Source organism: Micrasema longulum, unplaced genomic scaffold, assembly GCF_059751315.1.
Source record: "Micrasema longulum isolate JH-2025_06_02 unplaced genomic scaffold, ASM5975131v1 h1tg000168l, whole genome shotgun sequence".
Lineage (NCBI taxonomy): Eukaryota > Metazoa > Arthropoda > Insecta > Trichoptera > Brachycentridae > Micrasema > Micrasema longulum.
Genome location: NW_028277373.1, coordinates 69,384 through 85,990, shown reverse-complemented (window position 1 = coordinate 85,990; position 16,607 = coordinate 69,384). Strand labels below are relative to the sequence as shown.

The following is a 16,607-nucleotide window of genomic DNA, read 5'->3' as shown; positions in this document are numbered from 1 at the left end:
TGTGGCAGTCCAGCCTCTGCCTACCCCAAGGAGAAATGGCGTAATGGTAAAAGTTAGTAGCAGTAGTAACTAAGAACATGTACAGGGCTTATGCCCTGTTAAAACCTGGTTTAAATGATCACCTTTTCCGCTGTGTAACGTTCGCCATTCTTCAAACTACGCTTGTATTCTTTTTTTCTTTCGAAAGGAATCGTGGGCACGTTTGTCAGTTTCTAAATTATCTCAAATTTATCTTCATAAACGTTTAGAAATAAATTGAAAGATAATAAATTGGTTCGTGACAATAGTTACTGAATGAATTATATAGTCTCCTTGGAACACAGATTGTCAAATGAATGTATTGGGCTCAGGTGTGACCTGAAAACAAATTTGGCGTAGAGAAAGTGTATGAATATATGATGGTTCTCAAGACATTAGTCTGATAAAAAAATGTAAGGAAATCTTACAATTTTGCCTTTTTTAAACGCCGTTATTTCGAAATCGCGACATTAAAAAAATAAAGTAAAAAAACTTTGGATAAACACAATCAGATTCTAAGGTATTTCTGATAAAAAATACACATAAAAGTTTTGTATAACCATTACTTTATATCCTTTTTGACCGGTAGATTACGCCTCTTGAAATTTAGCGTAATTTGGGTAAAACTTACGTTCAGACTAAACATAGGTTTTTATGATTTAAAGAGAATGGAATTGTAATAAACAATAGACTTTTCTAACTGAATTCAATACAAGTTAACACAGTTTTGCTATCATTCGTGTTTGCAATACGGTCATAGGGTAGAATGAAAATATCCGACATAAGCCCCCCCCATATAATTTGCCGATTTGTAAATAAAATTAGTAGAATTAAATTAAATTAAAATTGTGGGTTATTAAAATGAAAAATCCTTATATTGCGGCGCTACAGCGGGATTAGGGAGTGGGAATGAATGCAAAATTTAAAGCATGAAATCCGGATTTTTGTGGTTATGGCTGGAAAAAAACCACTAAATAGCAAAAAGCGGGTGCAAACTGACCAATATATCAAAGATCATTAAACTAAACTGTTGAGCGACGAATTGTAATATTTGTTTTTGCACGGGGAAAAGCAAAGACATTAGAGAATTATTATTGAAAGAATTTGTCAGAAAAATATTTTATTAATTTTGATACATTCTTTACATTATGGGTTTGGATTATGCAAAAAATGATAAAAATAATGATTAACAAAAAAGTTTTAATAAAAATATTTTTAGTGGGGGGCCCTAGGGGGGAGGGGGGGACTTAGCCTGGAAGGGTTAACTCGTTTATTAACAAAAAACATTGGTTTTTGGTACGAGCGTAACTGATAGGAAGACCCACGGTCTTTAAAACGGTCTTCAAGTATGTGGAGGAAGTGCTTTCACTGCTCCGCTAGACCTGGGATCGGATGTAGACGAGAAGAAGAGAATAATAGAAAATGAAATTTCGTTTATTATTATCTTATTCCGGAAAACGTTTAGTCAACACGTGTTGGTTTTTCTCTATAACGTCTTTTGAATCATATTCAAATAAGTTAATTTATGAATATTTTATGTGTCTTTCCACGTTCAACCTTTAACTAATATCACCTTAAATCATTCCTCTCGGGCGTGGGAGTTCCCCTCCGGTGATCCTTGTTATTCCTTTGTTCCCGTGATGCGTGGCGAATCCCTATCTCCAGACGATTCCGAGATCCTTCCCTCTTGATTAGTGATGCTGCGGCGTCGTCTGTTTCGGCCACGCCTTCGTGGACCATGTCGAAGGACCAGGGACATACTCCCCGTAACGATTCGCCATGGCAAGCCTCTGCGCTACGCCATGATGGTTGTATCGACCTTTTGACGGTACTAAAATTTTGCTAATAACATACTGTAGGAGTTAAAAAGTCACAACTAAAATATTCTTTGAATTTATACAATAAAGGGTTTGAAGTACAATATTACAACTGTTTTTTTTAAACGATTACTAAAGGCATTACGTATATTGTACCCAAGAATTTCAGAAAAAATCCACAAAATTTGTGTGATTTAAAATACTTTTATTTATTTTCAAAAACAAAATAAAATAAATGCCTAGACTTCTATATTCCTTCCCGAAGTGTTTTCTCTCTCTGTTGCAACGGGTTTAAACATTTTTCATATCCAATTTCCCGTAGCACTGACCTTCTTCATTGTTTGGTTTTTGTATCGCTGTTGTTGGTTAAGTATCGCTTAAGATTTATTCTAATGTTACTTTTCATTCATTCATCTGGTGCTCGCGGCTGGCCCGTTTAAATATTTAAATTAAGTGCGATTTGCTTAAAAATGTAGATTAAGTCGAGCCTAATTCCGGATGTTTTTGGCACACCAAGAGCTAAAAGTTTTCCCTTTTTGTGCAACGTGCCTTGCCTACTAGTGGCTCGATTACGAATTTCCGTAGAATTATAGTAAAAAGTGTTCACTTCTATCTGCTAAGCGAATTGATTAAGATTCCGGGAGTAATTGACGGAGAAACAGATTCTGAGGCAAAATGGGGTGAGTGTTATTTTTTTTTGCACCGCAACAGGCCAGGCGGCACAATTTCAGTAGTGAATTACAGCTCAAAACATGCAGGCTTAAGAAAAATCATATTTTAATTTCTGAGTTCTCGCCGAGAATCGAACCCAGTAATATTTTTTGTAACATGGAGGTAAGAGATGATCATTCTTTCGCTTTAAGTGCCAATCCAAGGAATGAAATACCCTAGTAAAAAAACGCCTTTTAAAATCAATATTCCTTGTCTACCATGCCGAGAATCGAACCCGAGACATCTCGCATGGTAGGCAAACGCGCTGACCATCACACCACGATGCGGACATTTACTGATATTTTTAATATGAAATGCTGCCTAAGAGTTGGTAACCGGCAGATAAACTAAGGATCATTTGTCGTTTGTTTGTTGGTTATTTTTATTGATGTATGTAATATAAGATACATAATATTATGCTTCTAACTTATAATCTTAAAAATAATGGCCTCTTTTTTCACAAATCACTTTTTTAATTATCTTTATTATTATTATTATACTTGGATAATTTATGTAGCGCAATTTTTGTGAAAATTACCTCAAGAGCGCTGTACAATAAGTAAACATCTCAGCACGTCTTGCAGCTACAGAGCGCATGTACGATTGGAATTCTAGCTCCTTGTTTCAAATTATGATATATTTCAATTAAAAAACATAGGAGTTTGAGATTACGGCACGTCTTTCAGCTACCGAGCGTATGGACGGTAAAAAATTTAGCCCCCATTTCATTATGTTTTGATTTGACAGTGAAGTTGATTGTTTGAATGATGTCAAAATAAATAAAATGAAAAAAAAAGTTTTTGAAATAGGAGTTAGATTTTCTTAAGTATGGCAGCTACTGAGCAGCTGGACTGTCGAAATTCTAGACCCTGTTTCGAAATTTTAAGTATTATATGGTTGATAACATTTACATATTTAATCAAGATTACAAATCGTTTTGCAGCTTCAAAGCGAATGGACGAGTGCAATTTTAGTAATTTAATATGATAAATGTGGCGGTTGGTTATCCGAATAAATAATAAAAAACAAAATATATATATATTAATAAAATTGATTTACAGTGTCTCGAATACGGAATCACGTCAAAAGAATTTTTTACTACTATCTCTTCCTTAAGCACTCCTCTCTTCGTGTTCTTTTATTTACTGTGTATTTTTCAAGACATTTATTTACTTTTTTTTTTGAAAAAAAAAAAAACATTTGTGTATTTCTTTACACATATTTGCTAAAATACCATTTTTTGTTGACTTACATACTTCTTGATTTTTTTTCCAAAAATAAAAAATAACACTATTTATTATTTTTGGAAAAATAATCTCAAAATATTCTAAATATTGTTGAATAAATATATGTTGTTGGTGTAAATTGTGGTAGAGATTCGATTTGTCAACTATTTAGTCCAAAATAAAAACAAAAAACGCTTTCAAAAGTGAAGTATGTTATGTTATTACTTCTTATTTTTAATATCATCTAAATGCCTACTAACCCCGGTTTACGGCGTTTGTTTTAATATTCATGACACAAAAACGAATCGTTTTCCTGGGCGACTAAAGCGCTGTGGATATTACCAAACTTTATTTATTTATTTATTATTGATCATCCATCTGGAAGCCATTATATAAAATGTAGTTATCGGCCTGCGTGCTTCAGAAGATGCATGCACGTAGAGGAAGAGAATTACGTAATGTTAGGCTACCCTTACGTCATTTTAAGTCTTTAATTGGAATTTTATTTATTCGAGTTATTAAACAAAATCTTGATTTTTTATATGCAACAGTAATTTGAGGTGTCGCATAGTGAAATCATTGAACATTTTATTCAACAAACTAGGGAGAGTGTAATACTATGCTTTACATTTAAAAAAAACTAGATCCTTTTATATATGTGTTGGCAACAGAAATCCTTTAGGGGGTCTTAGCAAGTCCAACCACTTCAGTTTTACTGGCGAATTATTCACGGTTGCTTTTAACGTGATTTACATTTTTAAAGTAATAAAGGTTTATAAAATACTACACAGTAAAAGTAATATTTTTTGTTTTGTTGCTACCAATAGCATTATTTATTTTTTTTATTTGTAATTTAAATTCCCGCAAAAATGGTCATTCCACTGGCCACGCCCCTGATACGTCACTATTCATGTTTATTTGTTCCTGGCCATTCAAATTTGTTTAGAACATTTTCACGAATCTTGACGTCATAACTATCAAGGCCAGACATGTCGCGTTTTCCTAGTGACGTATTTAAAAAATAAATAAATATGTAAACATTTCTCCACAATATCCATACTGATTTTGACAATACAATATATTATTGTTCTAAATCTATTTTATATATTTTTATCGGTATTCGTAGTATGTGATATTTCCCTATTGAAAAAGTACCACACTGAAAATCCTGAAGGTTCAATTAAAAACGACTAAAATTTACTTTAAAACAAAACAGCATAATGTTATGTGTCCATTTACACAACTTAATTTTTTAAATTATCGATAGTAAAAAAACAATGCCGCAACTAGGAATATTTTCTCAAAATTGCGCACCAAGCTGTGGCATTTGCAATTGGGATTGATAAATAAATGTGACACAATAAAAAAAAAACAAATCTACCCCTTTGTTTCGCTCGCCGCAACTTAACGAACTTTTCGCTATGAATAGTTATTAAAGATGGTAGAAAAAAAATGTTTTTGTGAAGACAGGATATTATTAATTCACAAATTAAACCGCGACTTCTCAAGCGGAACAAAAAAGTGCGATCCTAGGTGGAGGCCACGTATTTTGCTCATACTGATCTAAGCTGTTATTTTAGAAACAGTTTTACATATCCTGTCTAGTTTTTCGTTAGAAGTAACCGTTATTATTTTTTTTCTGAAACTGTTTTAGCAGCTGCGTGTACCAGATTTTTGCTAACGCTGCTCTAAACTGTTACTTAGATATTCAATTTGTGAAATGGTTTGCTCCTACCTCGGGAGATTTATGCTGCATTCCGAGAGCCGCATTTCCTGGAGAATTTTGGTAGAATTGCAACCCTGGTGGTTACTCGTATATATTTTCGACATTTGTGACATTGCATATTTTATCCCAAGCCCGCCTGTTTCAATAAATGTGCACTTGTGCAGTAAGCTCCGAGAATCCATTACATATGTACAAGCTGCATCTATCTTTCTCTAGTCAGATTAGCTAGCTCCCATCTCAAAGACCAGGGGTCGTCTTCCTATGAAGGAGTCAATGAGATCAATGTCGAGGTGTGAGGGATTAGCGTATGAAGGCTGATGGATCGGATCCCAGCATGGTGCTAGAGGTAACTGAGATGCAATTATTCAGTCCTTGGACCGTGCATCTATCTTTAAGCCTGCACTAGCTAGTGAACCCATCAATCAATTAAATAGATCGTGCCCGTCTATTCCTCAGGACACTAAATACACTAATATGTATGTCCCACTGCCCTCGTAAGTAAAAAAGCAGCTATTTGCCAATGTCATATTTTAAGATATAGCTCTTATTAATATTTATCACCTTTTTGCAAATTTAAAAAAAACTGTAAATAATCACAACTAAAAACAACTTATGTCAATTTTTTCCAAGTACAAAACCTGTTTCTGTCATATCTACACTGTGATTTTGCTTATGAATTTCTAGATACTGTGTTATTGCTTAGAATAACTACCGTTTTTTTTTCAATATTAAAAACATGTCGATAAAAAACATTTTGTAATGAACCGGAGTGTGGTACCGTGGTAGTATTGTGGACTCACGAGCCAAAGGTCCGAGTTCCAAATCCCACTACCAAAACTCGGTTTCCATTTTTCCAGCACAAGTTATTTACAATTTTTAGAAAATATTGTAAATAAATATTGAAATATGTAATTTAAAAATAAAAACTCATGTATCATAAGAACCCTTTTAAAAAATGAAAATAAATGTTTTTGTACTAAAATGCATACACAATTGTACAAATGGTTCGAAATCTAATCTCCGAACCATAGAATCATAATAGCCCAGGAACCGCGTACGCGTACGCATAATTACTCTGTAGACGTCGCTTACAACGCAACTGCCGATTTTAATTCAATTACGCCGTGTTGTGTCGTTTTTGAGTGTCAAAATACTGCTGGGATTAAAAGTAAATAAGATGGGATCACATTTCATGTGTAAGTAGCGAATTCACAAATTATATTATTTATGAATTCGATTATTTTATCGTCTGTCAGATTGTAAAATAAAACAAGGCGGACATTTTGTTATTATTTCCAGGTTAGTCGAATTTTGTCTGTCTGTCTGCTCGAAAAAGTTGATTTAGTAAAGGAGCGGTAATGCACGCCGACCGACGATTTATATCATTTTGTGATTTTAGTCGAAAAATTTCGTTTGCTGCTCATAGCCTCTGTGGGTAGCTCCTAATATAAACCAAAATATGCGTCTAATGCACTGGAACCTGCCCACGGAGGAACGTCAAATCTAAACGGGAGTGTTTTGATTTTCTTAATTGACTCTAAAGTCGCTAACTTCAGCAGAAAATCCCAGTCATTCTAAGAAGTTATCATGTTAATTCTCAGATTCCTTACGCCGCGCCGCCTACTCCGTGTAATAGTCTCTATTTACCTAGTCATGACATAATTAGCATTAGCATCGTGTGATCATTATTCATAATGCATTGTTATTGGTTTTTGCTAATTTTAAAATTAACTCTAACTGTCAAGTTGATATAAATAATCATTAAAAATATTATTTAATAATATTTTTTAATTAGCAGTCGTGTCGACCATCAACATCAAAGACGTTCGAAATGTCGGATCACCTTAGGTGGGTACTACAGTAATTGGACACTCTCAATTTAATGGTCAAAAATGAAAAACCGTGTATAGAATACACAACTTATACGTGTCTCTCCTTTTTTTAAATAACTAAGTCGTATTTTGCTATAACGTGCCTAAATTATGATAGATGATTTTTTTTTTAAATCATAGAAAATAGATTATTGAACAGTCAATTTAATTATACGGCAAAGTTTTTTAAAAGTGGTTTAATAAAATCGACCTATTTTGGATGACGTCACTAGTTCACACGAATCAACCAATGTCAAGAGTGTCGTAAATGATTTCCGGTTTACTCAACGTCAACGGACCAATCGGCAGAACTAACCGAGGAGAAGCGGAAGAGAACTTGAGACGTCACACGCAGAGTAATTTCAGAAATACAAAACTTCAAAAAATCAGAGCGCTGCTAATACCATGCATAAAATTTAAAAAAAAGATGATTTAGTATATATAGTATGGTATAGTGATATAGTCTCCGGCACTTAATAACTTTTTAATTTATATGTATATGGATGATCTCACCGTGTTCCTTAATTCATCCAAAGTCGGATGTCATGTTAACGGCGTCTGCGCTAGCAATATTAGTTATGCAGATGATATGGTATTATTGACTCCATCTATTAATAGTATGAGATTGTTGCTCAATATTTGCGAAAAATATGCAAATCACCACAATATGATATACAATGCAAAAAAATCTGCCGTACTTATGTTTAAACACAGGACGTCACTTTCTGAGTTCGTGCACCCATCACCACCTGTATTCCTAGACAACACCAGTTTAACGGTAACTGCAAAGGTCAAATATCCAGGGCACATACTGACTGATAATTGTAAAGACGATCAGGACATAGAGAGACAGAGAAGAGCCATCAATGCCAGGGCCTCTATGCTAGCGAGACGCTTCTTTCAATGCAGTAATGAAGTGAAGAAAATCATCTTTACCTCGTATTTGACGTCCATGTATACAGCGGAACTATGGAACAACAATACGCAAGCAGCATGGAATAAATTAAGTATTACGTATAATCATTCATACAGACAATTATTCGAATTGCCTAGGTACTGCAGTGCCTCTGAAATGTTTACAGCTGGACGAATAAACACCTTCGCTGCCCTACTTCGCCAAAGAGCCTGGAGCCTATGGGAACGCCTGAAAGGCTCTAATAACGAAATTCTCCAAGCCACTGCAGGGTGGATCCATTCACCGTTGTTCGAGCGATGGCGCGATATGCTAAGACCACCATAAGTGCTGCAAATATACAATTTTATTTTATGTTCATATTTACGTTTCTTGTTTTATTTATGTTAATTGTTAAGATTTTGTTTATATTTATGTTTATGGTTATGCTCATAATTATGTGCATGTTTAAATAATAGAATTGGCTCTGCACTATACAGCCATTTTATTGGAATAAAATAAAATAATAATAATATTCATAAATAAATAAAAATAACCGCTAAATTTCCTAATTGCGTTTAACTAACTAACAAACTAACTAACCATCACGCCATTTTTCCGGAGGGGTAGGCAGAGAGGATAGAACGCCACACCACTCTGTCCTGGCACACTTCCTTTGCTTCCTTCACATTCATACATCTTCTCATGCACGCACGTCGATTATTCCGACTTTTCACATGACCACTTTCAAGAATTTGTTGTACTTGATCATGCCATGTCTTTCTCGGCCTTCCTCGACTTCTACAACCCGTTTGTGCTATTTTAATTAGCATTCTTATTATATTCTAATTCGCGTGCTAATGAAATGATTACCAATCCAGCTACCAACTTAGTCTGGTAACAAACGCCTCTGTCTTCCTCACAGATAATACACTCCACTTGCTCCTAATGATGTCATTATGCCAGTTGACAATAATTCCAAAGAATAAATATACCTTGCACTTGCTAATGGTCGCGTGGGAGGCGAGCCGGCCGAGTGGCTAATGTAATGGACTCCGAGGTGCTAAATCTAAGTGAACAATTGTTGGAAACATCATGGGAACTGTGTTCTTCTTCAAAGAATAATAATCTCACCAGTAAATCTCGAAGATCGGTAAGATCATTAAACAAACAACATACGCGTAATTCATTATAATGCATTCATGTATGAACTTAATTTAAACACATTATCTAGTAGTACAATATGTGATTTGATGATTTTATATGAAAAAAATAAAAGCCGGTGGTTGGACGTTGGTTTAACTAATCTCATAACTTTAAATGAACGTAGTTATGCAGAAAACAGCCAGTAATAGGAAAGCGAAACTGAGATAATAGCACCTTTGTGAAAAGAGTGAATAAACAAATTTCCACAACAGTTGGAATGTTTTTGACTTAAACAAATGATAAACAAGGAATATATTCGTTTTTTCTTTACTTTACAAACAAGAACTTAATTACGTATTTGACCAGTTTTAATGATTTTTCAATTCCTTAAGATTTTCTAGTGCTGTGGGTGTTTTCTGCAAATTGAGAAATACCGATTTTGTGATTGATACCATTTTCAGAAGGTGATTAAAACATCTTTTTGTATGAAAGCGGTCTGGCTGTTTTTAGAAAAACATAGAATTGACCTTACTGCGCCCGATAACATCAATGGCGGCCACCGTGGTGTAGTGGTCAAGACACTTGACTCACGCACGGAAGGTTCCGGGTTCGATTCCCGGTGAGAACAAAAAAATTTAAATGTGATTTTTCTCAAGCCTGGGTGCTCCTGGCCTGTTGTGGTGTAAAAAAACATGTAAAAAAAAAACAATATCTAATTTTTTCAAAATTGTGGACTGGCTGCTTTCTGCATAACTACGTTCAAATGTTCTCCTAAATCTCCTACGTGACAAACACAAGCAGCGGTATTTTATATTAATAAATCTATTAATTATTATGCTCACTCGTCTATTCAGAGCTCACATTAACTTGGCAATGAATTGAGTTCTATTGATATATTTTTCTTTTCAACGTGAAAACGGAAAGAAACGCTTTTATTTGAAATATAATAATTTATTGGGTCATTTAGCCATTTTTTGTCCGAGACTCATTATTGTTTTTTTGTATAATACACCTGCACGGCACTGCATTGGCACACCATATCTAATAAGCAGCGTATCTTGATCATTTTTGTTACATGAAGGTAAGATGATCAGTCTTACGCTTCAGGTACCAGTCAAGGGACCATGAAATATTCTGTACTAGGCAAACGCGCTGACCATTACTCGACGAGGCCGACGCATTAATATAAATATCACTATGAGGAGAGGAGGTGGTTAAAATGGATCAAATAAATTACCTCTTTCTTGTATGTACCCTCTCCCTCATTCATTCACGCATACACACATTCACCTACACATGAATACAAACGTCACACACATACAATTACGTAAACTCTTTTCTTATATATGTGTCATTAGATGTACAGTGGATTTTTAAAATTGGCTCTAGTATTGTTAATATTTTTCTACTTATTTTGTTTATGTAATAGCTGTAAAAATCCCAAATAAAATAAAATAAATTAAGTCGTAAAAAGGTGAAGTATGTATTTTCAGGCGTTTTCTAGAAGGTAAAATAAATCGCTTGTATCACCCCTAAAACAACTGAAATCTCATCACTTTTACTTCACAAAAATAAATTGATGGAAGAATTTAATGTTTTAAAATTTATTTACGAAAATGTACGCAGAATCTGTAACGATTTTCATTTCATAATATACCAAAATTATTATTACAATCCAACAGATGGTCTCTGAAAACATCGGTGAGATCACCATTAGCATGAAATGTGTTTTGATATCTCCTCGTCGAATATTACCGGGGGCTATGTTTGCCCGGCCATAAACCAATGAGGTTTTAATTCAGTCATAAATCTGATAAAATGTACGAGTATTAAAAACACATCAATCTGTCAAGTTTTCAAAAAGTTCTTTGTTTACACCAAAAAATAATTAAAAACTAATCCCGTCGTGTTTTTTTTTCCGTATATTTTTATGAGTACTTATGAATTTTTCCATAATAATTCTAGCACCTACGCAATATATTATACTCGTATATACCTACATTTTTCTGTATCCAGGCGGATGAAGAATGCGGTTCTGTGTGTGAAATAGAGTATTTTAGACTGAATGGCTGCTCTCATGTAAAAATTCTAAATAAGAAAATCGAGTGGAGATAAGACCGCCTCATTGTGAAATGGTTGGCGCGTTCACCTGTCGTTCTCGAGGTCCTGCGTTCGATTTCTAGAAGAGCGGACGTAAATTTTGATTAAAACGGTTGTTTAAACTGCAATAATTCATTGTTCCTGGACTGGCACCTGAAGCGTAAGACTGATCATATTACCTTAATGTAACAGATGATCGTACTACGCTGCATTTAAAATCTGACCATTTACATGATCAAAAGATAAATTCCATGTCATAATATGTATTTACTATTACAGTTTTTCCTAAAAAAGCTGGACATTGAATTAATTTCATCTTGACGAAATAAGACGGAAAAACACAACAAGTTCACTGCTACGGGAAATTGTATATAAAAAATATTTTCTTACACGCGGTAAAAATTAGAGCATTTAATTTTTCGGCGTAGTTTCTCGAAAATGCATTAAAAAATCAGAGGAGGTAAGAAAATTAGAGCGGTGAGGGGTATGAAAAGGGTTTTCTCGTTACTAGAGCGAAGAGGTAGTCTATGTTGTGATAGAGGTGTTGTGATAGCGGCGGCGATCGGCGGCCTCCGTGGTGTAGTGGTCAAGACGCTTGACTCACGCACGAAAGGTTCCGGCTTCGATTCCCGGTGAGAACACAAAAATTAAAATGTGATTTTTCTCAAGCCTGGGTTGTTCTGTGATGTAAATCACCACTGTAATTGGGCCTCCTGGCCTGTTGTGGTGCAAAAATAAAATAAATAAAATAGAAGGTTATTAGAGCTGTGGAAGATTTCCGGTGTCCTCACCATCAATGGACCAATCGGCAAAACTAACCGAGAAGAAGGGGAAGAGAACTTGAGACGTCACACGGGAATTGATTTGAGAAATTCAAAACTTTAAATATCTTAAAATTTAAAAAAAATAAGAAAAACCACTGAATTTCCTCATTTTGCTATCTTATGCAGGTTGCTTGCTTACCCATTTGCCGGCCATGCGCCGTCTTCAAGGCATTATAATTGCCGTGATTTCTGCCAAAAGATAACATCTCTCCTATCTTATGGCGTCATTTTTAATAAGTTATTTTTGGCATGAATCACGATGTATTCAAAAATATCAATCCACCCATTATACATTACTAATAGTCACCTATTTTGCTCGGCTTGCAATGATTTTAAATTTTACCACAGTTGAAAATACAATATTCTCTGGCGTCTTACTAATTATTACTACATTTCGTAATAATTATACTTATTATCAACATATTCGCAATTACATACATAGCTAATAACACATTCACTTAGTTGTTATTAAATGAAATGATACATACTCGTACTTATCGGTAAGATTCTTGTTTTTTACTGTAAGGTTAGTATAGAATTGATTTTGAAAATGAAATATTTATTAAATTTTCCATTTTTTTTTTACCAATGTTTTCTTACGCAGGGTAAAAATTAGAGCATTAAATTGCACTGCAAAGTTTCTTGAAAATTTACGGAAAAAATAATAAAAAATATTTTGATAAAAACGCACTACTTTGAATGACGTCAGTGGTTCATGTGAATCAACCTATGATCTGAGAGCTATGGAAGATTTCCGGTCTGCTTGTCGCTTCTGGACCAATGGGAAGAACCGAATGAGAATAAGCGGAAATGAACCTCTGGCGTTACACGCGGAGTTATTTCAGAAATACAAAACTTTAAAAAGTCGTAGCGCTGATAATACGGTGTAAAAAAAATATTTTTTTTTTTACTTAGTTTAATGGTCTATTAACAAATAAAAAAACCACTGAACTTCCTCGTTGGTGAATATTATTCAGCGCTCAGAGTTTAAAAAATAAAATGGAGTAAGCAGTTTTTAATTGATTTAATAAATGGTTCTTATTCCATTGATTACAAACTAACCTAACACAGTTTTTAGTTTTCTTGTTTTTTCGTCGTTTTAATTGTGATTTATTCATTCCAATGATAAAAAAGTTCTGTCCGAACATAATGCATCTTCTCGCGGTTCCCAAGAGAACGATATATTAATTAATTTACTGCGGCTTGCTTAATAATTAAATTAATTTAATTATATGTAGAAACACAGTGATAAGAAAAGCAAATACTTTTAATTAGCGTATCAAATGTCGGTTTACTCAAAGTTATCTGCATCTCAACTGGGTACAGGTCAACATGCCATGTTTTGCTCAACATTCGATGACTTTGTAGACCATGTTTTGTGCCATGCGTCAACTTTTTGCAAAATTATTATTATATGTTTAATGCTATTGTCTGATTAATTAAATTAAAATTCCAGTCCCGACGCGCCACGCGACCTTGCGTTAGCTCAGCAAATATCTTCGGATAAAAGGAAATGTTCACTTGCTGACGAGATTTCTTTGCGGTTTGGGCATCCACCTATATATCCGATTGCAACACTGTTTTTACTGCAACCATTATAACAATACGACGCAAGATGGTGTTCAGTCCTGATGGAATCAACAGCAGAACATGTTGCGGAAGGACGAAAAAGATCAAGTAAAGGTGTATCAAACAACCAGAGTTTTTTTCTGGACGGCGTGCCCTTTGAAATACAGTCCAGTGACAGCTGTGATACTCGTACTTACGTTTTGTCTAAAATATTCCTGTTTTAGTAACCTTTGAATCTGATGATTGATAGTACAATGCGATAAAATTCTATTTTTTGTATTTGTTTTCTTCAATACAGACATCTTTTCAATCTTTTGGTTTTTATCCTTTAGCCTCTGTTTTTTTTACAAAAATGTTTTTCATTTCCTGATTCTTACAGAACTATTAAACTCTTTAGGTATCTCATCGTGTGACTATTATTCTTATCCAGATACGAGTAGGGTCCATAGCTAAATAAGTTCCTGACGTAACTGCGACCTCTGCAGATATATTGTGACGGGTCCTCGTTAGTAAAATCGCACCCTCTAAGGCTAAGGTCTTTAATAACCCGGGCTATTAAGCAAGGGGCGAGGGGTCTCACATACTCAGGTCTAATCATTAATCCCCCGAGAGCCCAGCTGTTTATGTGGACGTTTCACCTTCCATATTGCAAAACCTGCAACTTGGAAATTTGGAAAGACACATTTGGGTGTTCGTTTAGCTTGAGATTCCCTTTGAACGTTCTAGTGATAACCCTTAGCTGATTTGGATTAAGGTTTACCAAGTAAAAATTGACCATTTGCGAAAACCGATATTTGCTCAACGCTTCATAAAATACTATCTTTTGAGTCACTTTACTATATATGGCGGCCTCCGTGGTGTAGTAGTGAAGACGCTTGACTCACGTCCGAAAGGTTCTGGGTTCGATTCCCGATGACAACGCAAACATTGAATGTGATCGTTTTCAAACCTGGGTGTTCTGTGTCTCTTGGCCTGTTGTGGTGCAAAAAAATAGACTAGTTACTTGAGACTTTCGACCTTTGACCGCGTATTCTTCAATGTTAGTTTCTGTTCCTTATTTTTAGGACAATTTTTTACAATACAATTCTGTAAAATATCGTTTACATGCGGACAATACAATAGATATGATAATATTGTCTTGTCCCAGCTCCGTGAACAGCTTCTACCGCGCGGGATAGAACGCTGGGACAATACTCTATTGAAAAAATAATCTAAATAATAAAAATATAATTCTTGAAAATATAATAAATACTTAACTGGTGGTGTGATATGACTGATTAATAAAAAAAATATTTTAATGACTTTTTTTTTGTCTTCAAATTACACGCGTTTTAATGTTTCCAACATCTCTGCAAAACGCAAACGTTTAGTTTAACTTGGACACAGTCGGCAGTTATAAGTGCATTAACAATGAATCTGTAAGCCACACCTATTTCTGAACATTCCACAATTTTTAATTAGTTGCTTTACGGATGAGAAACGAGGAGGAAATAATTCTCTAATTAATCTTCCAGTGCACTAATTGATGTACTCGTATGTGCACTTGTCGAATTGACTGCGCCACAAAAAGACAACTATTGGATACAAATGTGACGGCTTTTCAATAGTCAATTGTAATATAAACTATTTTTATAGTCAAATCTTAAATTAATGTAGGCTTTATTTGATTCATTATTTTATTGGAAAGTCAACAGATCATTTTATAATGATAATATTAAAACAGCTTTATTTTTAACCACTTTTTTTTTTCTACCCACCGATTTAAAAGCTACAGGAGCTTCTTTATCAAGGTATAATTTACAATTGAATCTTATCCTATATGAATTTTATATTTGAAGCACTAACTTTGTGGTTATTTTGGCAGCACACTGATAAAATAAAATAGGATAGAATTCGTTAGTTAAGTATACTTTGATAAAGAAGCTTGTATAGCTTTGAAACCGGTCGGTAGAAAGAAAAAAAAAAGTGGTTATAAACAAAGTTGTTTTTATTTATTTTATCGAATCTTATCCTATTTTATTTTAAGTGTCTACTGAATATGAAATCTAAAGATATAGACCTAATAAGTCAAGTCAAATTTGTTTTTGTTAAAATGGGAGGTGTCGAGTGATGGGGTCGATTCTATTTTTAAAACTAGACAGGAGCGTACTAAAAAAAATATCAAGCCCTTGAAAAACTTAGAAATTTTATTATAATATAATTTTAAGATTTTTTTTAAATGTTATTTTTTAAGATAATGAGAAATATTTGAGTTCCTATTATTTACTCAAATTTTAAATTTTTTAGACCATTTCCTAAAAGTCGTAAATAACTTGTGCTGGAAAAATGGAAATCGAATTGCGGTAGAATGGGATTGGAACCTGGGACCTTTGGTCCGTGAGTCCACAATACTTCCACCGGACCACAACCCGGTTCATCAAATTATTAACAAATTTTATGAAGTCCAATTAGAGCCTATCTCGTAATTGGTTACATAAATTGTACCACACTTATAAATCATGATGTAAATAAAATAAGGCAGGGTACACCACTTATATTATAAATAATATGAAAGTAAATGCTCACTTGATTACAGAACAGATGATTACACATACTGTAGATTCTAATAACAATTTTAATTTTGTAGACATCTAGAAATTTATATTTTATTTCAATTATGCTATATCTAAGCATAATTTAAATAAAATATAATGTAAATTACAATAAT

At 34.1% G+C, this 16,607-nt stretch overlaps 1 protein-coding gene across 1 annotated transcript in view; it reads left to right on the top strand.

The window, feature by feature from the left end:
- Nucleotides 1-16,607, top strand: part of LOC148284012 (uncharacterized) — a gene marked incomplete at its 3' end in the record, with an annotated part of 43,536 nt that overhangs the window by 9,504 nt on the left and 17,425 nt on the right. The gene's annotated exons all lie outside the window — the stretch shown is intronic.